The sequence below is a fragment of the Balaenoptera borealis genome (assembly GCF_965194805.1).
Source record: "Balaenoptera borealis genome assembly, chromosome: 2".
Taxonomy (NCBI): domain Eukaryota; kingdom Metazoa; phylum Chordata; class Mammalia; order Artiodactyla; family Balaenopteridae; genus Balaenoptera; species Balaenoptera borealis.
In genome coordinates, this window is record NC_138867.1 from 52,770,898 (window position 1) to 52,794,038 (window position 23,141).

General features: G+C 37.0%; 1 long non-coding RNA gene and 1 pseudogene across 2 annotated transcripts in view; both read right to left on the reverse strand.

Annotated features, from left to right (window-relative positions):
* Positions 1-1,789: 1,789 nt before the first annotated feature.
* Positions 1,790-23,141, reverse strand: part of LOC309624754 — a 134,047-nt gene continuing 112,695 nt past the window's right edge. The window contains exon 3 of the long non-coding RNA XR_014242113.1: positions 1,790-1,975. This is a non-coding gene — a long non-coding RNA (uncharacterized lncRNA). The remainder of the gene's footprint in view (positions 1,976-23,141) is intronic.
* LOC309623063 overlaps positions 1,790-23,141 on the reverse strand; it is a 50,028-nt pseudogene continuing 28,676 nt past the window's right edge. Inside the window, exons 3-6 of the transcript in view lie at positions 7,059-7,254; positions 6,078-6,236; positions 5,844-5,944; positions 1,790-5,411 (exon numbers count right to left, since the gene is read on the reverse strand). The product of the transcript in view is annotated as an uncharacterized misc_RNA (transcript). The remainder of the gene's footprint in view (positions 5,412-5,843; positions 5,945-6,077; positions 6,237-7,058; positions 7,255-23,141) is intronic.

Sequence of the window (23,141 nt, forward strand, 5' to 3'; positions counted from 1 at the left end):
AGGATGCTATAGAACCACAAAGAGGTAATATTCCAGTTTGGAGGCTGTCAGACAGGAGAATACTCAGGGAATGGTAAGTCTTTTATTTTATTCAGGCCTTCACCTGACTGGATGAGGCCCACCTACATTATGGAGGGCAGTCTGCTTTGCTCAATCTACCAATTTAAAATGTTAACCTCATCCAAAAAAACACCCTCACAGAAACACTTAATGTTTGATCAACTATCTGGAAAGCCTATGGCCCAGTCAAGTTGACACACAAAATGAATTATCACACTTCCTCAGGCAGAAGTGGAAGGAACGCTTCTACTGGCAAAGATGGTTCAGTTTTATTTAGGAGGTTCAGATTCCCCATCTTTATCATAATCTACCCATATATCCCCCTCCTATTTCTAGGAACCCATTCCTTCCCAATTAGGGACCAAACTAACAGAGGTCGTTAGGAATTCAATTTGAATTTTAATTTAGCCACTTGCAGGAGGAGACTCTTGCTTTGGTTTTCAGAAACCCTACAGCTACAGCTGTACAGCTACAGAATACGGTTTCTTTGAGGGCAGATATAGAAGCTTTCAGGTCATTGATGCAGAGCTTGAGCAAGGAAGTTAAATCCCTGGGTTTATCTTTTTCATTGGCCACTTTCTCCTGGGCAATTAGGAGTAACCAACCAACTCCACTATACCCCTTATTTTGACAAAAATGTTCTAGAGGATCTCATACTTAGGCACCCTGAGCCTCACCTTCTATAGGGACTCAATTGCAGGTATCCAAAGGTGATAATTTGTGCAACCCTTTTGCCACGTCATGCCGTGAACTAGAAGTGTCCTTTCACCACTGGAAACAGGCTCGTTAGTGCCTTTAAAACTTATCAGATTATAGAAACCTTTCCAGAAAATCAGAACCAATTCAGAGAACTCATCCTTAAGATTTTTCCTCTGGAACCACTTTTGGTACCAAAATCTGTGTTAGGGTCCAAACATACAAGCAAAACCTGTAAGAGATGTCTAAGTATCCATGCTTACATATATATACACACACACACACACAGACACACACACACACACACACACATTTATTCACATATAACACACGTGTGTTTGTGTAGTATATACACATACACAAAACAAGGAACTGAAATGGATTACACAGTTTGGGGAGCTGGTTAAGCAAATCCAGAGTCTATAGGGCAGACAGAAATGGAAGAACACAAAAAGGCTGGGATCCAAACCACAGTGGCCGAAGCTATTGTCCACAAGTAGAATTTCTTTCTCCAGGGAATATCTCAACCCTCTTTTAAGACCTTTCAACTGATTGTCAGGCCCACCCAGGATAATTTCCCCAATGACTGATTAGGGACTTTAACTATGTCTGAAAAAAATCTCTTCACAGGAGAAGCTACATTAGTGTTTTATTAAATAATTAAGAGAAGGTGTGTATATGGTACAAACTAGCTCATGCTTTCCTTCCCTCCTCCAACTCTTGTGAAAGGATAACTCTTGTAGCCTACTTATCCAAAAACATATTGGAAAGGGAATTCTGGGGAATGTAGTTTAGCCTAGCCAAGTTGACATACCACAAAGCCATCACACATGGTATGCTCAATTAACTGCCCTCTCTCTATATTTTATCTCTGGATTATTTATACAAAATGATCAATCTTAAGATAAGGATAAACTCAAATTAAAAGTTTATAGTATAACTTTTAATAATTCATCTCCAGTACCATAAAAGTTATAAAATGTTCTACGTAGGTGGTCCGGTTATCTATTGCTGAATAACAAACTACCCTAAATTTAATGGTTTAAGAAAACAATCATTTTATTATATCTCACATTTTTGTGCATCAGGGATTCAGACAGCACTAAGCTGGATGATTCTTCTGTTCCACATGGCATCAACAGAGGTCACCTGGTGATATTCAGCAGGCAGTAGACTGGTCTGGAGGGTCCAAGACAGCTCCACTCATATGGCTGGTGTCCTAGGAGAGATGGTTTAAAACTTAGGCTCAGCTGAAATGGTCAAATGGAGCACCTACATGTGGCCTAACAAGGCAGTCTCAGGGTGGTCAGACATCTTCCATGGTAGCTCAGGACTCCCAGAGGGAGTGTTCATCACCAGCCTCAGCAGTCCTGGAGCGATATTTCTGCTGCTTTCTATTGATCAAGAATGTCACTAAGCCCAGTCCAGATTCAAGGAAAGGGGAATCTGATTCTAATAGAACAATTATTAATCTATTACTCTAGGAAATCTCTGTGGGGCTTAAGAAATATAAAAATAACCCTTGGTAAAAGGATTATAAAACTGAAAAATGTATAAACTGTGTAGTCAATCTTGATTACCTCTGTCAGAAAAGTATCAAGGAGCTTAATACTTAATAAATAATATTATCCTCAACATGATATGTATCAGTACTTCTCACACTTTAATGTCCACGTGAACCACCTAGAGATCTTGTTAAAATGCAGGTCAGGGATAGGGCCTGGAATTCTGCATTTCTAACAAGGCTTCATGTGATACCAATGCTTCTAGTCTGATGAAACAGAGTAATCTATATCATGGGTCAACAGACTTTTTCTGCAAAGGGCTGTATAGTAAATATTTGAGGCTTTGTGGGCCTCATAGAGTATTTATGACATATTTTTAAAAACCCAACCACAGATATATGTCACTGGTATTCAAATTTGGCTGCATAATGGAATCACTTGGGGAATTCTTAAAAATACTGATACCTAGGTCCTACCCCAAATACTCTAATTTAGTTGGTATAAGAATAGGGATCCTTAAAAGTTCTCTAGGTTAAATCTATTATGTGGTAAAGTTTGAAAACTTAATCATCTATATCACTTCCTATTTCTACCTACTTGTACCTTTTGGGTCATTAAATCTTTTTCAATACATCTGAATGAATTAATTAATACAGATCTCTCTTCACTTCAAAACAAAACTGAAAAACTAATTAAAAAATAATAACCAAAATTAGATGCTTTCACCAGCACACCCCTGCTCCCAATAGGAAGCCTATCCCCAATGGACATATGTTAGGAAAATAAAATGAAGTTGGATGTTGAATTGAGGGCTGATAGAAAGTGATGAATAAGTAGGTTGCTGGGGGAAAAGAAAGTGAAACACAGAAAACTTCAAGTAAGTAGAGTGGTAAATTGCAAGGCTGTAAAAAGTAGAAACTACTATCAACCTCATCAGGATAATTAAGAGAAAACTATAAGAGACCTCACCTAGAGTAGTGTTCTGCTTTAAAGACTAAAGATTTATAAATATGTCAATATATAAATGGCATGAGCTGCTTACTTAAAATGTTCTCTTAAATATTTCTAACTCTCATAATTTTATACTATATATCTGCACTATACAGGGTTTCCAAAGAAAGTTATAAATTCTTATTCAGTTCTGTCTAAATTAATATGCTTTTAAAATAACAGATACTTTTTAAAGCATTATACCTGCTACCTTTCTAGGCAAATAACTAACTGTGAAATTACTATTTTATTAACCCAATTTGGAAAACCATTTTACATGTGCCATCTTTCCCAAGTAAAATTTTGTCTATAACATATACTGTATTTGTTCAGAGTTAATATCAATAAATTATTAAAGAAAATAGTAAGTTATAGTGTACCCAAGTAATATTCCACTTTTCATTACATACTATCTTTCCTCTTTATCCTTTCTGACGTTTTTATTTCAGCTTTTCTCTGTGAATTAGCTCCCTTTGGTTTTAACCTCCTGGACTGCATTTCCCTCTACTAAAACTTTCATATAAAATAGTACATCTTCACACAGTAAAATGCAACAGTAACACATAGTTAATAAGGTCTCCTCATTCATTCATGCATTCAACAAACAAAAATAGTACATGCTCAATAAATATTCATTTGCTCTACAAATGATGCTCAATTCAAGTTTTGACCATGATCTGAACTTCACTAAATGTCAATCACATATCCTGAGGATTTCAGAATAAATTTCTTGTTACCTAGGAATCTATATACATTCCTTCTAATTTGAAAAATTTCAGAAATCTATCTGGTATCTCATTATTCAAATGAAAGCTACATCTGTCACAAGCAAAATTTTCTACTCCTGTCTGCTTCCTATTAGGGACTCAGAGATAATCAGTATACGTGTGTATCAGTACGTCCGCTTTTCCTATGACTAACAGCTAGAAGTAGAGGGAAATTAAGAGAAAATTACACCACCTAAGTTCTTCTTTCCACTTATATTAACTATGTTACTGTACACAGTTCACTACTTCTAACCTAGATATTAATTGGGTGTGTCTTTTTCCTTCTACAAATTAGGGAAAGGCACACATGACCTCCCTAGGAAAGAATGTCTCTTTGCTCTAGTTATGATATGTACATCCTGTGGCTGAGAAAAGGCAGAAGGTGCATTTTATTTTCAAAAATTATAAACTTAAAACTATCAAAGGTGAGGTATGTTTAGGCAGATAATTATTTTATCAACTAACCAATTATAAACCCATTATAAATTTGGCCCAATCTGATTTTAAACTATTTCAGAATAAATGTTTATCATAGTTTATTGATAAATTCTGCAATATTCCATCTCATTTCTTTCTAGTAAAAAAAAACTTAATTGAAATTGTAACAGGTAAGCAAACGTCATACAAAGTCTACATGGTCTGTTTCATTAACATGAAAAACTCAGGACTTCTAAAAAGATAATATTTAATATCTCGTTGCTATACCTTACAACTTCATCATCAAAATTGCTAGAACAATAAACAGTAATGATCAGTATTATATACATTTATCTATTTTTTTCTTATTCTGAATCCAGTCAGAGTCATAGCAGAGAGTGAAAATTAAGTGGTTTTAAAGCAACAATGGAAGGAAAAGGAAACATTATGTAATATATATACTTAAATCACAAACATGTTCACAAACATACTTGTATTATTTTCTGCATAACACACTGAAGAGTCAGAAGGGTACATGCTTGAGAAGAGTCAAATGAAAAGAATTTTTAGAGCAATATCCCTAGACTTAAAAATCTAGAACAACACAAAGCAATCAAAATTATGTTACTATGCTTAGTAATGCTAAAATTGTATGTTAATTTGTCAGATGCATTTTGACTCTGAATAAAGCACGTTACCTATACAGCGTTACCATCAGAATCAAAATTTTTCACATGCATTATCTCAAATGATGAGAAAACGTCTTAAGCCTTGTTTTCTTGCAATTCTAAGTTGTTGCAAATGTTCTTTCATGTCCTGAGAGATATGGCAAAGTCATACTACTATGCCAGGTACTGCAATTACTGCTGATGGTTTATCTGATTCTTCTTCAAAGGGTATACATACAGTAAGACTGGTTAAAACACATGATAATCCCAAATTTGGTCCAATCTTTGTTTGAATTATTGCTAAGTGACTTTTTTTTTAATGGATAAAACTTCTAAACCAAAATAAAATGAGCTCTATATGCCAAGGTACAATGCTTTTTAAGTAGGAAAGGATGAGATGTTTTACAGGACACTTATTAAGCCAATTTGACTAATTAGAATGGTTCACATAGAATAGAAATAAGAGAGAAAAGTAAACCTGAAAAGGTAGTTGAAATAAGATTGTGAAGTTGGGGATATATGTATACATATAGCTGATTCACTTTGTTATAAGCAGAAACTAACACAACATTGTAAAGCAATTATACTTCAATAAAGATGTTTAAAAAAAAGTTAAGCAATGTGAAGAAAGATAAGATTAAATAATAATCAGTTTATGACAATAAAAGTAATGTAACCATAAAAAAAAAAAGATTGTGAAGTAGAAGAATTTGAACAATATATACTTCTTTAGAACTTACTTCGTGCTTTCTATCTTTGAATTTTTGCTTATATCTTTCTTACAATTATTTATATTTCCCTCAAGCCTAGCCTTATGCCTTGGCAAATAGTGCTCAGTCATCTTTTATTATATTTCCCCAAGCATAAGAAATTTATCCAATGTCTAGAATTTATCAAAAAATTATTTAAAAACACAACTTCTAATAAAATAAAACTACTATCACCTGTTAGTGATGGTGATTTGGTTATAGTACAGTAACTAAATTCATTTGATGACCCGAAAGGCACTGTTTCCTTCCCTTCATAATTTTTATTGATTCAAAGTGACTCATGACTACTGTGCAAAGTACTTGTGCATTTTCTGTGTCAAACATTTGAGGACAACTTTTAAGCACAATATAACCATCCTTCCCCTGAATATCAAAACGTATTTTAATTTTCTGATCCAGAAGTATGAAAAAATAAAAAATATAATTCATAGTAGGCACTGAAATGCAATTTCATACAAAAAGACATGCATTTCCATATGTGTAAACTAATACACTTTAAATTCCTGTCCCACTCCCTGGATCTAACCTTGACCCTGTTGTACAATACTTGGCTCTGTTGCCTAGCGGCTTTAGGAATGGGCTACCAATAATCCTTAAATGTGGCTGTACAGTAGAATCACTGGGTGGTCTGTTTAGAATGGACATTACTGCACCTCATCTGAAACCTACTAAGTGACTGTCAGCATTGGAACTCTGGAATCTGTACTTCTGGCAAGCTTCCTGTCACCACCCTGACACTGCTCTAGACTTACATATTCAAGAACACACTGAACTGAACTGAATAGTCCCTGTAGATTTAGTGATCCAAGTTTTATTGTATATAACTAAATATGACATTAACAATTAAATATATTGAAAATTAAACACGTTAAAAGTGTTTATCACTAAATGTAAAGTTCAGCAGTACATCATGGAATTTTTTTTGTAGTTGTTTAGCCATCTCTGGCTATGTTTGCCAATCATTGAGAGAACAGTATTAACAAGCATGAATTTCAGATATTCTATATTATAAAATCTGTTAATATAAAATATATTAACAATGAAATTATACCTGCATATAAAAAAATAAAATAAATCTAATTCATGAATTATAAATATATAATAGAAAACATTTATTTAAACCACCAAGGGTCTGAAACCAAAAAAAAATTGTATGTGTGAGTGTGGGCAACTACATAATCTCACATTTGGAATGTACTCCTTAACAGCAAGAAGGTAAACTTTTTTTCTCCGTAAGTATGGTCCTTGAACGTTTTACATTATCTTTTATGATTTGATGTCCTGGCTGTGTATCTGGATCAAATCCAAATTCTATTCCAGTAACTTGAGGAAATCTGAAATTTAAAAAGATATTCTTGGATAATTCTACAAAATATACATTAATAATGGGTAAGGAAAAGAATTAAATTTTAAGTAAGCACATTTTATTATGCTAAACTAAAAAGGTAGAAATGCTTCCCTTCATTAAATCATCAGGCAAGAGAGAGGGGAGGGGCAAGATAGCGGAAGAGTAAGACGCAGAGATCACCTTCCTTCCCACAGATACAGTAGAAATACATCTACACGTGGAACTGCTCCTACAGAACACCCACTGAATGCTGGCAGAAGACGTCAGACCTCCCAAAAGGCAAGAAAATCCCCACGTACTTGGGTAGGGCAAAAGAAAAAATAACAGAGACAAAAGAATAGGGATGGGACCTGCACCAGTGGGAGGGAGCTGTGAAGGAGGAAAGGTTTCCACACACTAGGAAGCCCCTTCGTGGGCAGAGACTGCGGGTGGCAGAGGGGGAAAGCTTCGGAGCCACGGAGGAGAGCGCAGCCACAGGGGTGTGGAGGGCAAAGCGGAGAGATTCCCGCACGGAGGATCGGTGCTGAGTAGCACTCACCAGCCCGAGAGGCTTGTCTGCTCACCCGCCGGGGCGGGCGGGGACTGGGAGCTGAGGCTCGGGCTTCGGTGCTAGCCGTGAGGGAGTCCGGGAAAAAGTCTGCAGCTGCCGAAGAGGCAAGAGACTTTTTCTTGCCTCTTTGTTTCACGGCGCGCAAGGAGAGGGGATTCAGAGCGCTGCCTGAACGAACTCCAGAGACGGGCGTGAGCCGCGGCTATCAGCGCGGATCCCACAGCAACAGGGGCGCAGAGGGGAAAATGGAGAGATTCCCGCACAGAGGCTCGGCGCCGAGCAGCGCTCACCAGCCCAAGAGGCTTGTCTGCTCACCCGCCGGGGCAGGCGGGGACTGGGAGCTGAGGCTCGGGCTTCGGTGCTAGCCGTGAGGGAGTCCGGGAAAAAGTCTGCAGCTGCCGAAGAGGCAAGAGACTTTTTCTTGCCTCTTTGTTTCACGGCGCGCAAGGAGAGGGGATTCAGAGTGCCGCCTAAACGAACTCCAGAGACGGGCGCGAGCCACGGTTATCAGCGTGGACCCCAGAGATGGGCAGGAGACGCTAAGGCTGCTGCTGCCGCCACCAAGAAGCCTCTGTGCAAGCACAGGTCACTCTCCACACTGCCCCTCCCGGGAGCCTGTGCAGCTCGCCACTGCCAGGGTCCCGTGATCCGGGGACAACTTCCCCGGGAGAACGCACTGCGCGCCTCAGGCTGCTGCAACGTCACGCCGGCCTCTGCCGCTGCAGGCTCGCCCCGCCTCCTCTGTACCCCTCCCTCCCCCCGGCCTGAGTGAGCCAGAGCCCCTGAAGCAGCTGCTCCTTTAACCCCGGTCTGTCTGGGCGGGGAACAGACGCCCTCAGGCGACCTACATGCAGAGGCGGGTCCAAATCCAAAGCTGAACCCCAGGAGCTGTATGAACAAAGAAGAAAAAGGGAAATCTCTCCCAGCAGCCTCAGAAGCAGTGGATTAAAGCTCCACAAACAACTTGATATGCCTGCGTCTGTTGAATACCTGACTAGACAACGAATCATCCCAAATTCAAGAGGTGGACTTTGGGAGCAGGATATATTAATTTTTCCCCTTTTCCTTTTTTTGTGAGTGTATATGTGTCTGCTTCTGGGTGAGATTTTGTCTGTATAGCTTTGCTTTCACCATTACTCCTAGGGTTAGGTCCGTCCGTGTTTTTTTTTTTTTACTTAAAAATTTTTTTTCCTAATAAGTGTTTTCTTAATAATTTTTTTTCTATTATTAGAAATTAAAAACATTTTTAATAAGTTTTTTCATATTTTTTATTTTAAAAAATTAAAATTTTTTTTTCTTAGTAAATTTTTTCTTAATAATTTTTTTCTTATTTTTTATTTTAAAAATTAATAAATCTTTTTAAAAATTAAAAAAAAATTTTTTTCTGAGTACATTTATTCTTAAATTTTTTTCTTATTTTTTATTATAATAGCTTTATTTTATTTTATTTTATCCTCTTTCTTTCTTTCTTTCTATTTTTTTCTCCCTTTTATTCTGAGCCGTGTGGATGAAAGGCTCTTGGTGCTCCAGCCAGGCATCAGGGCTGTGCCTCTGAGGTGGAAGACCCAACTTCAGGACACTGGTCCACAAGAGACCTCCCAGCTCCATGTAATACCAAACAGCGAAAATCTCTCAGAGATCTCCATCTCAACATCAAGACCCAGCTTCACTCAACGACCAGCAAGCTACAGTGCTGGACACCCTATGCCAAACAACTAGCAAGACAGGAACACAGCCCCATCCATTAGCAGAGAGGCTGCCTAAAAACATAATAAGGCCACAGACACCCCATAACACACCACCAGACGTGGACATGCCCACCAGAAAGACAAGATCCAACCTCATCCACCAGAACACAGGCACTAGTCCCCTCCACCAGGAAGCCTACACAACCCACTGAACCAACCTTAGCCACTGGGGACAGATACCAAAAACAACGGGAACTACGAACCTGCAGCCTGTGAAAAGGAGAACCCAAACACAGTAAGATAAGCAAAAAGAGAAGACAAAAAACCACACAGCAGGTGAAGGAGCAGGGACAAAACACACCAGACCTAACAAATGAAGAGGAAATAGGCAGTCTACCTGAAAAAGAATTCAGAATAATGATAGTAAAGATGATCCAAAATCTTGGACATAGAATAGACAAAATGCAAGAAACATTTAACAAGGATGTAGAAGAACTAAAGAGGAACCAAGCAATGATGAAAAACACAATAAATGAAATTAAAAATACTCTAGACAGGATCAATAGCAGAATAACTGAGGCAGAAGAACGGGTAAGTGACCTGGAAGACAGAATGGTGGAATTCACTGCTGCAGAACAGAATAAAGAAAAAAGAATGAAAAGAACTGAGGACAGTCTCAGAGACTTCTGGGACAACATTAAACGCACCAACATTCGAATTATAGGGGTCCCAGAAGAAGAAGAGAAAAAGAAAGGGACTGAGAAAATATTTGAAGAGATTATAGTTGAAAACCTCCCTAATATGGGAAAGGAAATAGTTAATCAAGTCCTGGAAGCACAGAGAGTCCCATACAGGATAAATCCAAGGAGAAACACGCCAAGACACATATTAATCAAACTATCAAAAATTAAATATAAAGAAAACATATTAAAAGCAGCAAGGGTAAAACAACAAATAACACACAAGGGAATCCCAATAAGGTTAACAGCTGATCTTTCAGCAGACACTCTGCAAGCCAGAAGGGAGTGGCAGGATATACTTAAAGTCATGAAGGAGAAAAACCTACGACCAAGATTACTCTACCCAGCAAGGATCTCATTCAGATTCGATGAAGAAATTAAAACCTTTACAGACAAGCAAAAGCTGAGAGAGTTCAGCACCACCAAACCAGCTTTACAACAAATGCTAAAGGAACTTCTCTAGGCAAGAAACACAAGAGAAGGAAAACACCTACAATAACAAACCCAAAACATTTAAGAAAATGGGAATAGGAACATACATATTGATAATTACCTTAAATGTAAATGGATTAAATGCTCCCACCAAAAGACACAGACTGGCTGAATGGATACAAAAACAAGACCCATATATATGCTGTCTACAAGAGACCCACTTCAGACCTAGAGACACTTACAGACTGAAAGTGAGGGGATGGAAAAAGATATTCCATGCAAATGGAAATCAAAAGAAAGCTGGGGTAGCAATTCTCATATCAGACAAAATAGACTTTAAAATAAAGACTATTACAAGAGACGAAGAAGGACACTATATAATGATCAAGGGATCGATCCAAGAGGAAGATATAACAATTGTAAATATTTATGCACCCAACATAGGAGCACTTCAATACATAAGGCAAATACTAACAGCCATAAAAGGGGAAATCGACAGTAACACAATCATAGTAGGGGACTTTAACACCCCACTTTCACCAATGGACAGATCATCCAAAATGAAAATAAATAAACACAAGCTTTAAATGATACATTAAACAAGATGGACTTAATTGATATTTATAGGACATTCCACCCAAAAACAACAGAATACACATTTTTCTCAAGTGCTCATGGAACATTCTCCAGAATAGATCATATCTTGGGTCACAAATCAAGCCTTGGTAAATTTAAGAAAATTGAAATCGTATCAAGTATCTTTTCCGACCACAACGCTATGAGACTAGATATTAATTACAGGAAAAGATGTGTAAAAAATACAAACACAAGGAGGCTACACAATACACTACTTAATAACGAAGGGATCACTGAAGAAATCAAAGGGGAAATCAAAAAATACCTAGAAACAAATGACAATGGAGACACGATGACCCAAAACCTATGGGATGCAGAAAAAGCAGTGCTAAGAGGGAAGTTTATAGCAATACAAGCCTACCTCAAGAAACAGGAAACATCTCGAATAAACAACCTAACCTTGCACCTAAAGCAATTAGAGAAAGAAGAGCAAAAAAACCCCAAAGCTAGCAGAAGGAAAGAAATCATAAAGATCAGATCAGAAATAAATGAAAAAGAAATGAAGGAAACAATAGCAAAAATCAATGAAACTAAAAGCTGGTTCTTTGACAAGATAAACAAAATTGAAAAACCATTAGCCAGACTCATCAAGAGAAAAAGGGAGAAGACTCAAATCAATAGAATTAGAAATGAAAAAGGAGAAGTAACCACTGACACTGCAGAAGTACAAACGATCATGAGAGATTACTACAAGCAACTCTATGCCAATAAAATGGACATCCTGGAAGAAATGGACAGATTCTTAGAAATGCACAACCTACTGAGACGGAACCAGGAAGAAATAGAAAATATGAACAGACCAATCACAAGCACTGAAATTGAAACTGTGATTAAAAATCTTCCAACAAACAAAAGCCCAGGACCCGATGGCTTCACAGGCGAATTCTATCAAACATTTAGAAAAGAGCTAACACCTATCCTTCTCAAACTCTTCCAAAATATTGCAGAGGGAGGAACACTCCCCAACTCATTCTACGAGGCCACCATCACCCTGATACCAAAACCAGACAAAGATGTCACAAAGAAAGAAAACTATGGGCCAATATCATTGATGAACATAGATGCAAAAATCCTCAACAAAATACTAGCAAACAGAATACACCATGATCAAGTGGGGTTTATCCCAGTAATGCAAGGATTCTTCAATATACGCAAATCAATCAACGTGATACATCATATTAACAAATTGAAGGAGAAAAACCATATGATCATCTCAATAGATGCAGAAAAAGCTTTTGACAAAATTCAACACCCATTTATGATAAAAGCCCTGCAGAAAGTAGGTATAGAGGGAACTTTCCTCAACATAATAAAGGCCATATATGACAAACCCACAGCCAACATTGTCCTCAATGGTGAAAAACTGAAACCATTTCCACTAAGATCAGGAACAAGACAAGGTTGCCCACTCTCACCACTATTATTCAACATAGTTTTGGAAGTGTTAGCCACAGCAATCAGAGAAGAAAAAGAAATAAAAGGAATCCAAATCGGAAAAGAAGAAGTAAAGCTGTCACTGTTTGCAGATGACATGATACTATACATAGAGAATCCTAAAACTGCTACCAGAAAACTACTAGAGCTAATCAATGAATTTGGTAAAGTAGCAGGATACAAAATTAATGCACAGAAATCGCTTGCATTCCTATATACTAATGATGAAAAATCTGAAAGTGAAATTAAGAAAACACTCCCATTTACCATTGCAACAAAAAGAATAAAATATCTAGGAATAAACCTACCTAAGGAGACAAAAGACCTGTATGCAGAAAATTATAGGACACTGATGAAAGAAATTAAAGATGATACAAATAGATGGAGAGATATACCATGTTCTTGGATTGGAAGAATCAACATTGTGAAAATGACTCTACTACCCAAAGCAATCTACAGATTCAATGCAATCCCTATCAAACTACCACTGGCATTTTTCACAGAACTAGAACAAAAAATTTCACAATTTGTATGGAGACACAAAAGACCCCGAATAGCCAAAGCAATCTTGAGCATGAAAAATGGAGCTGGAGGAATCAGGCTCCCTGACTTCAGACTATATTACAAAGCTACAGTAATCAAGACAGTTTGGTACTGGCACAAAAACAGAAATATAGATCAATGGAACAGGATAGAAAGCCCAGAGATAAACCCACACACATATGGTCACCTTATCTTCGATAAAGGAGGCAAGCATATACAGTGGAGAAAAGACAGCCTCTTCAATAAGTGGTGCTGGGAAAATTGGACAGCTACATGTAAAAGTATGAAATTAGAACACTCCCTGACACCATACACAAAAATAAACTCAAAATGGATTAAAGACCTAAGTGTAAAGCCAGACACTATCAAACTCTTAGAGGAAAACATAGGCAGAACACTCTATGACATACATCACAGCAAGATCCTTTTTGACCCACCTCCTAGAGAAATGGAAATAAAAACACAAATAAACAAATGGGACCTAATGAAACTTAAAAGCTTTTGCACAGCAAAGGAAACCATAAACAAGACCAAAAAACAACCATCAGAATGGGAGAAAATATTTGCAAATGAAGCAACTGACAAAGGATTAATCTCCAAGATTTACAAGCAGCTCATGCAGCTCAATAACAAAAAAACAAACAACCCAATCCAAAAATGGGCAGAAGACCTAAATAGACATTTCTCCAAAGAAGATATACAGATGGCCAACAGACACATAAAAGCATGCTCAACATCATTAATCATTAGAGAAATGCAAATCAAAACTACAATGAGGTACCATCTCACACCGGTCAGAATGTCCATCATCAAAAAATCTAGAAACAATAAATGCTGGAGAGGGTGTGGAGAAAAGGGAACACTCTTGCACTGTTGGTGGGAATGTAAATTGATACAGCCACTATGGAGAACAGTATGGAGGTTCCTTAAAAAACTACAAATAGAACTACCATACGACCCAGCAATCCCACTATTGGTCATATACCCTGAGAAAACCATAATTCAAAAAGAGTCATGTACCAAAATGTTCACTGCAGCTCTATTTACAATAGCCAGGACATGGAGGCAACCTAAGTGTCCATCATCGGATGAATGGATAAAGAAGATGTGGCACATATATACAATGGAATATTACTCAGCCATAAAAAGAAATGAAATGGACGTATTTGTAATGAGGTGGATGGAGTTAGAGTCTGTCATACAGAGTGAAGTAAGTCAGAAAGAGAAAAACAAATACAGTATGCTAACACATATATATGGAATCTAAGGGAAAAAAAAATGGTCATGAAGAACCTAGTGGCAAGATGGGAATAAAGACACAGACCTACTAAAGAATGGACTTGAGGATATGGGGAGGGGGAGAGGTGAGATGTGACAGGTTGAGAGAGTGGCATGGACATATATACACTACCAAATGTAAAATAGATAGCTAGTGGGAAGCAGCCACATAGCACAGGGAGATCAGCTCGGTGCTTTGTGACCGCCTGGGGGGGTGGAATGGGGAGGGAGGGAGATGCAGGAGGGAGGAGATATGGGAACTTGTGTATATGTGTAGCTGATTCACTTTGTTATAAAGCAGAAACTAACACACCATTGTGAAGCAATTATACTTCAATAAAGATGTTTAAAAAAAAATCATCAGGCAAACTGTGTGGGGGAAAAAAGAAAAACAAAAAACATTTTAAAATCTCCTATTTAGGGCCTAAGACATGCCCAGCCCATATGGCTCTGGAAAGGAGGACTTGGCCGCAGAGCACAGAGCACCACAGCAAGGAAAGCAGGGTCTAAGGGCAGGGCTGGAGGGTGCTGGAAGCCAAGGGTGTGCCTAACATCCTCTCTCCTCCCATCCTCCCATTCAGTGTTCTTGCCCTTGAGCTGCACATGTGAGGCTCACAGATTACTTCAAAAGGCATACAAGCATTTATCACTGCTAACCATAAGTCACACGTGAGGATAAAGTCTATGCTATACAAACATACACATCTTTTATTTGGGAATTTATCATTTGGCTTAACTTCTTGAATACACTTAATCTAAAATATTGAGTATCTAGCTCTTTATGATTAACATCACTAAGATCCTTAAAAATATTTAGCAAGTATACATTCTCAAATGGCATTAGAAAAAGCATTATGAATATTTTAAGAGCCCTGAAATTCTGCTTTCTCCCCTTTACAAATGAGGAAAGATGTAAAAAAGTACAAACATTGAAAAAAAGCAAAAATTAAAACCTTTGCATCTTCATGAAACTATTAATAAAATATCATTACAGAAACAGGTGCAAAATTAAATTGTATTTTTAGAATATTGTGAGACAGGAGAAATCGCGCTTTTTTTTTCAGAAAAAAATTTTTGAAGGAAGTAAGAAATTGGATTTTTAAAACTCTTTAAGAAAGGAAAGACCTCACCATGAAAGGATTCTAGGCATAGAATATATCATAAGAAAGGCAGGAAGGCCAAGAGTAAGTGAAAAAAGATGCTGAAAATGAGAATGAGAATATAGATCATAATGTTTTAAGAAAATGACGATCTGGTATTGGAAATAATTCAAGGATTAAAAAAAAAAAACTCTTATTGCAACAAATTTTTAACTGTCAAAAGACAGATCCTGAATGCTCATAAGCCCCCAAATTAATAACCATAAAAATGTTTGCACAGACTCCTACCTTTTCCTGTTGAGCAGTGTAGAACAGTGCTTAAGTACACTGGCTATGGAGACAGGCTTGAGTAGAAATCCCCACTGCCACTTACTAACAGTGTGGTCTTAGACAAGTTCCCCAACTTTCAGGTTTCTCATCTGTGGAATGAAGATAATGTCACCTACCTTACATGATTATTAGAAGGACCAACTGAAATAAAGTATGTAATGTCTGCAAAAACACTTTGCACAATCTTGGCATAAAACTCAATAAACTGTAACTATTATTATTAGTTACCAGTATCTTTAAAAAGCAGATTAGTACAATGAGAGACTGAGCTAAAAAACTAAACATAGAACTACCATATGATCTAGCAATCCCGCTACTGGGCATATATCTGGAGAAAACCATAATTCGAAAAGATACATGCACCCCAGTGTTCATTGCAGCACTATTTACAATAGTCAAGACGTGGAAGCAACCTAAATGTCCATCAACAGAGGAATGAATAAAGAATGTGGTACCTATATACGATGGAATATTACTCAGCCATAAAAAGGAACGAAGTAATGTCATTTGCAGCAACCTGGATGGACCTAGTGATTATCATACTAAGTGAAGTAAGTCAGACAGAGAAAGACAAATATCATATGATATCACTCCTATGTGGAATCCAATTTTAAAAAATTATACAAATGAACTTATTTACAAAACAGAAACAGACTCACAGATTTCAAAAACAAACTTATGGTTACCAAAGGGGAAACATGGGAAGGAGGGATAAATTAGGAGCTTGGGATTAACATACACACACTACTATATATAAAATAGATAACCAACAAGGACCTACTGTATGTCACAGGGAACTCTACTCAGTATTCTCTAAAAACCTCTATGGGTAAAGAATCTGAAAAAGAATGAATACATGTATATGTATAGCTGAATCACTTTGCTGTACACCTGAAACTAACACAACATTGTAAATCAACTGTACTCCAATAAAATTTAAAAAGAGAGAGAGAGACTGAGAAGCTTGGTCAATATCAGTACAAGGCCCAAACCCCAGAGAATACACAGCTTCCCCTCTCACTCAACTGAGAGCCACAAAGTAGATGTCTGGTCGCCCCGCAATAAGCAATGATAGAAATAAAGTCCTGATTAGGCCAGCTGTAAAACTCACAGCTTCTTCTTCGACATTTCTAATGGGAAGTGGGAAGAATAAGGAAAAAAGGTGATGGACAAAAAACGAGTGTATTCCATTTTCTTCACCAACTCTAGCAATGCCCGACACTAAAGTCTGCTTTGGAAAGTGTTGTATTCACATACGTTCAGATTCTCATCTTTTCCCTTCTGATCTATCTCTAGTGCCATCATAAAGCCAAAGTGCTATAATGGCACCTCCTCTGCATAAGCAAGACTAGTATCCTGGGTTCTCCTGTATTTTCAACAAGACCCAAAATGAAAGACCTCTGCTCATATCTAACCTCGTTTCAAAGCATATTTCTGGTTTTGGTTCATCCCAACTCCCAAGACCTGAGTTTTGAATAGGTGATTTATATTGGTGTTTCAATTATATTTAGTAACATAAAACCAATAAATGTGCTTTAGTACTCAGTTGTCACCAGTATACAACATCTCCAGTACCAGTCCATCTCACACTGGCATGTGAGAAAAGAGAAAAAGAAAAAGAAATCCACCCTTTCCCTCTTCACTTCCTCACTTATTGTTTTTATTTTCATTTTATTATATATACTTCCAAAAATCAAAATTCTTCTTGGTTCTATCTGAAGTAATGTCCCTGATTTCCATTCACCATTAAACATTCCATATGTTTTTGCATATCTACTTAGAGAGATTTCATTCCTTACCTTTTGTTTCCTTCCCTTCTAGATCCTGCCTTTATAGATATACCACATACACAGACCAGATGGGTAGATAGACCACATGGACGGACAGACAGACAGACAATTAGATAAATTATTCTGACTTCCTTTTTTCAGGAGACAAAGCTCTTTACAGTGTGGACAATGTAAGAATTAAATAAATTACTCTTTATTTTCTTGATGGGCTATTTGTTTCTATCTCCCCACTTCACATTAAAATATAATAATTGTAGTATCATTTAAAAAATGAGCCACTCCATCAAAAATCTTTTCACTATCTCTTAGTTAACTGCTCTGACTGCCTAAGCTACCACTCTCCCCATTAATTAGAAAATGATTACCTGGTTTTTAGTTCACTTAAAATCTTCTGAAACCATGAATGCTTGATGCTTATGGGAACTTAAAGTACAGGAAAACTTAGTCATAACTTTTTCCAAGCCAGCTTTGTGTACATGCTGAGGGTTTTCCACAACTGAGAAGAACTTACTAAATGACCTATGTATTCAAAAAATTAAAAAAAAAAGTTTTATCCCTTTTTCCTCTACCCAAAGAGAACTTCAAGAATTTCTATTTCTCCTACAACTTCAAACTACTCTGAGATTTCTATTATCTCAGTTTCCATATTCAGTTTCTAAAAGAATACAGTGGTAGTGTAGACTATTTATATATGTGTGTTTAGGGATATGTGTGTGTCTGTGTGTGTGTATACATTTTGTTAAATTTTTTCTGTTAAAAATTTTGGCTATCTATGTAATCCCTACTCAAGGTAAGTAATATCTAGCTTCTGGTTAGCTATCAACATGAACAAATGGCTAGAAATATTTTTACCAAATACATAGACCACTGGGATGATCTGATTTAAAATACGTGCTATATAGCAAATGTGAATTTCACTTTGGAGGTTTCCAGGGGAGCACCTTATTATAGAGGCAGGCAGAACTCCTCCAGAGTACTGAAACCAAGGTGTAAGAAGATTACTCTAAGGTAACCAAGGTATAAGAAGCTCAAATTGTAAGATATATCATACATATAAAGACACCTTGGGCAGAGGAAAGAACTGGTTGCAAGCAAGACTACTAAATTGAATGTCATACAAAACTAAATTTTAACCACAGTATAACAAGTAGAGGTAAGCTACAGCTTTCAACTTTATTCTTAACACGCATTTTCTGTCTTATTCAATCTCTCACTATTAGAATACATAAACCTTTTCTCATGAGTTTTCCTTTGCTTACAATGAATTTATTGCTGTTGGTTACTATTTTTTCAATATCCCTCTAACACATGATGAATAAAACAATCACTGAGTACCCTCCATATGTCAGGAACTCTGTTTGTACTAGAAATATCCAGTGAAAAAAATTAAAACCCTGCCATCAAGAATATTGTTATCTAGCTGGAGAACCATTAAATAAGGAGGAAATGATCACACAGAGTGATCAGAATTTAGACAAACATGAGCCCATGGAGCTATGAGACCACAGAGGAGTGGTACCAAATCCAGGCCTGGAGGAAGCAAAGTTAAAGCCCAGTCTTTCATTTTTCTCCAATAATCACTTCTGATTATAGATAAGTCTTTTGGTAAATTTAAGGTAAAACTGAAGAGATGGGGAAAGAAAAAACAGAATGAGTTTTACTCCCTTGTAGAGTCCACCTTCTAAATTCCTAACCTCAGTCTTGCATGACCTTCTTGGAGGACTCAACTTGGTTCCACTGGTTGCTCTCTAATTTCCTCTCCTGTTGCACCTGCCCTTCCCATTGTAGCTTCAGAGTAAAAGGAACTGGCCTGTTTGTACCCAGATTTGCAGCTGGTACTAGTCAATCATTATTACTTCATTCATAAATAAAATCTAATGAATAAGTAGTAAAATTAATCCTCAATTTTGTCTAACTAATACTAGAACCATGATTAGATCCAGGCCTTCTAACTAATAAAATTCTCCTTCTAAGCTCTGATGCAGTGAAAAGTGCTAAATCCAGCATCAAGATTAAGATAAAGTTGCTAGCTAACATTAAGAAAGATAAAATAACACTGTTTATTTTAATCTTAAAAAACAACAAAAATAAATTTATACAAAGCCTCAGGCTTCCAATATGTCTCCAGATCACTAACATAGCACTCATTTCCCACCATACCACACACACACACACACACGCACACGCACACACACACACACACACACACACTCAAACAGGTCTGATCAAAGAGAAACAAATCAACACAGACAATGAGAAAAAAATTACACTTGATTTTCACTGTAATTGGTATACTAATAGAAAATAAAAACTGGTATGCATGTAGTAATTTACATAAAAGCAGGTAAGTATTAGAAAAGACATATTAAAAGATACAAAGAAGAGGAAAAAAATGAGAAGCAAATAGGATTGACTGTGAGCAAATCTGCTGGCGGTGATGACATGGCAATCAGCAATGGTGACAGAGGTGGCAAGGAGCAGGCTCAGCCAATGGAAAGATGCCAGCAATAAAAATAAAACAGGAGTTCTGCAATAGGGTAGAAGAAAGAAGCAAAACTATGCATACATTTCTATTTTCCCTCTTCCAGTTTATGTAAGGAGAGACCAAAAGCAACCAGTGACTCAAGTAAGGAAGAAGAGGAAGAGAAAGAAGAAAGAAGGGAAGGAAAGGAAGAAAGAAAAGGACAAAAAGACCATAATAGCATAAAATAACTTAGGTTGACCAAAGATGCTCACACAATCATTATCCTCAAAGTACCAATGGCATACCAACTAATACATCTCTGCAATCTAAGGGAGAAGGTTCCAGTTCTGGGTTAAACATAAGTACACCCCACTCAGTCTATCCCATTGAATACAACAAAAAAGCAATAAAACCCAGACAGATTGGATAGAACAGATGTTTGAAAACTCTGAAAAGTTAACTGTACCAGGTGGATTCTGGGAAAGAACAGCATTTGAAATACTGTCACGCTGGTTTACTATTTTTTTCCTCAAGTAACTGTCACCTAAACTCAATATGCTTAAAGTAGACAGCAGGGTGCAGGCAGAGAGAGCTCCAGGAGAAGCCCTCTAGCTTTCCTCAAGGAATGGAAAGGGCACTACTAATGCTCAGAAAGACTGCTTTGTTCCCCCACACCCAGCCTCCAAGTAATCCTGTGGTAGTGGCAACAGGCAGAGGCAATGGGAGCATGCAAAAACCAAAACTGAGAGAGGAGAGGCTTCTCCTCTGTTTAGAGAACCTGTGATTATAACAATGTGGGGCAAACACCCATTGCTTTTTTCCCTCCCTCAGTCCCCCTACCAACTGTCTCTTGGCCTTAGATGCAGAGGCACTTGCAGAAGTACACAGCAGTGTATGGCAACTAAAGTCCTAGTTTTCTGAGTAGACAACTATTAAAAGAGGAACACCAAGAAATTGAAAAGTTTGAGGGAGATTTTGGACTGTAAAAGCTCAGGAAAGCAAACTCATAAAGTCACTTATGAACTCCTAAGCTCACCCCTGACCTGCATCCAAACTCATTCTATGAGGTCAGCATCACCCTGATAACAAAACCAAAGACAAGATGCACACACACACACAAATTATAGGCCAATATCACTGATGAACATAGATGCAAAAATCCTCAACAAAATATTAGCAAACTGAATCCAACAATATATAAAAAGATCATACACCATGATCAAGTGGGATTTATCCTAGGGATACAAGAATTTTTCAATATCCACAAATCGATGTGATACACCACAGTAACAAACTGAAGAATAAAATCTATATGATTAACTCAATAGATTCAGGAAGAGCTTTTGACAAAATTCAACACCCCTTTATGATAAAAACTGTCCAGAAAGTGGGCATAGAGGGAACATACATCAACATAATAAAGGCCATATAGGACAAACCCACAGCTAACATCATACTCAATGGTGAAAAACTGAAAGCATTTCCTCTAAGATCAGGAACAAGATGAGGATGCCCACTCTTGACACTTTTATTCAACATAGTATTGGAAGTCCTAGCCACAGCAATCAGACAAGAAAAAGAAATAAAAGGAATCCAAATTGAAAAGAAAGAAGTAAAACTGTCACTTTGCAGATGACATGATATTACACATAGCGAACCCTAAAGATGCCACCAGAAAACTACTAGACCTCATCAGTAAATTCAGTAAAGTTGCAGGATACAAGATTAATATGCAGAAATCTGTTGCATTTCTATACACTAACAGCAAACTATCAGAAGGAAAAATTAAGGCAAAAATCCCATTTACCATCACATAAAAAAAAAAAAAAATACCTAAGAATAAATCTACCTAGGTTGGTAAAAGATGTATACTCTGAAAATTATAAAACGCTGATGAAAGAAATTGAAGATGACACAAACAGATGAAATATATACCATGTTCCTGTATTAAAAGAATCAATATTGTTAAAATGACCATACTACCCAAGGATCTGCAATCTACAGATTCAATGCAATCCCTATCAAAATGTTGATACCAGTGACATTTTTCACAGAACTGGAACAAAAAACTTTTAAATTTCTATGGAAGCACAAAAGATCTCAAATAGCCAAAACAATCTTGAGAAAGAAGAACCGACCTGAAGGAATCAGAATCCTTGACTTCAGACTATACTACAAAGCTACCGTAATCAAAACAGTATGTCACTGACACAAAAAAAGACACATACCAAAATGGAACAGAATAGAGTGCCCAGAAATAAACCCACACATGTATGGTCAATTAATCTACAATAAAGGAGGCAAGAATATACAATGTAGAGAAGACAGTCTCTTCTATAAGTGGTGCTTGGAAAACTGGACAGCTACATGTAATAGAATGAAATTAGAACATTCCCTAACACCATATACAAAAATAAACTAAAAATGGATTAAAGACCTAAACATAAGACCAGAAACCATAAAACTCTTAGAGGAAAACATAGGGAGAACATACTTTGACATAAATCATAGCAATATTTTTTTGGATGTGTCTCCTAAAGCAAAGGAATTAAAAGCAAAAATAAACAAATGTGACCTAATTAAACTTAAATGCTTTTGCATAGCAAAGAAAACCATTGACAAATTGAAAAGAAAACCCACTGAATGGGAAAAAATATTTGCAAATGATATGACCAATAAGAGGTTAATATATATATATTTAGCTCATGCAACTTAATATCAAAAAAATAAACAACCCGATTTAAAAATGGGCAGAAGACCCGAATAGACAGTTTTCTAAAGAGGACATGCTGGTGGCCAACAGGTACATGAAAAGATGCTCAACATTGCTAATCATTAGGGATATGCAAATCAAAACCACAATGAGATATCACCTCATTGTCAGAATGGCTATTATCAAAAAGAACACAAATAAATATTGCTGAGGATGTGGAGA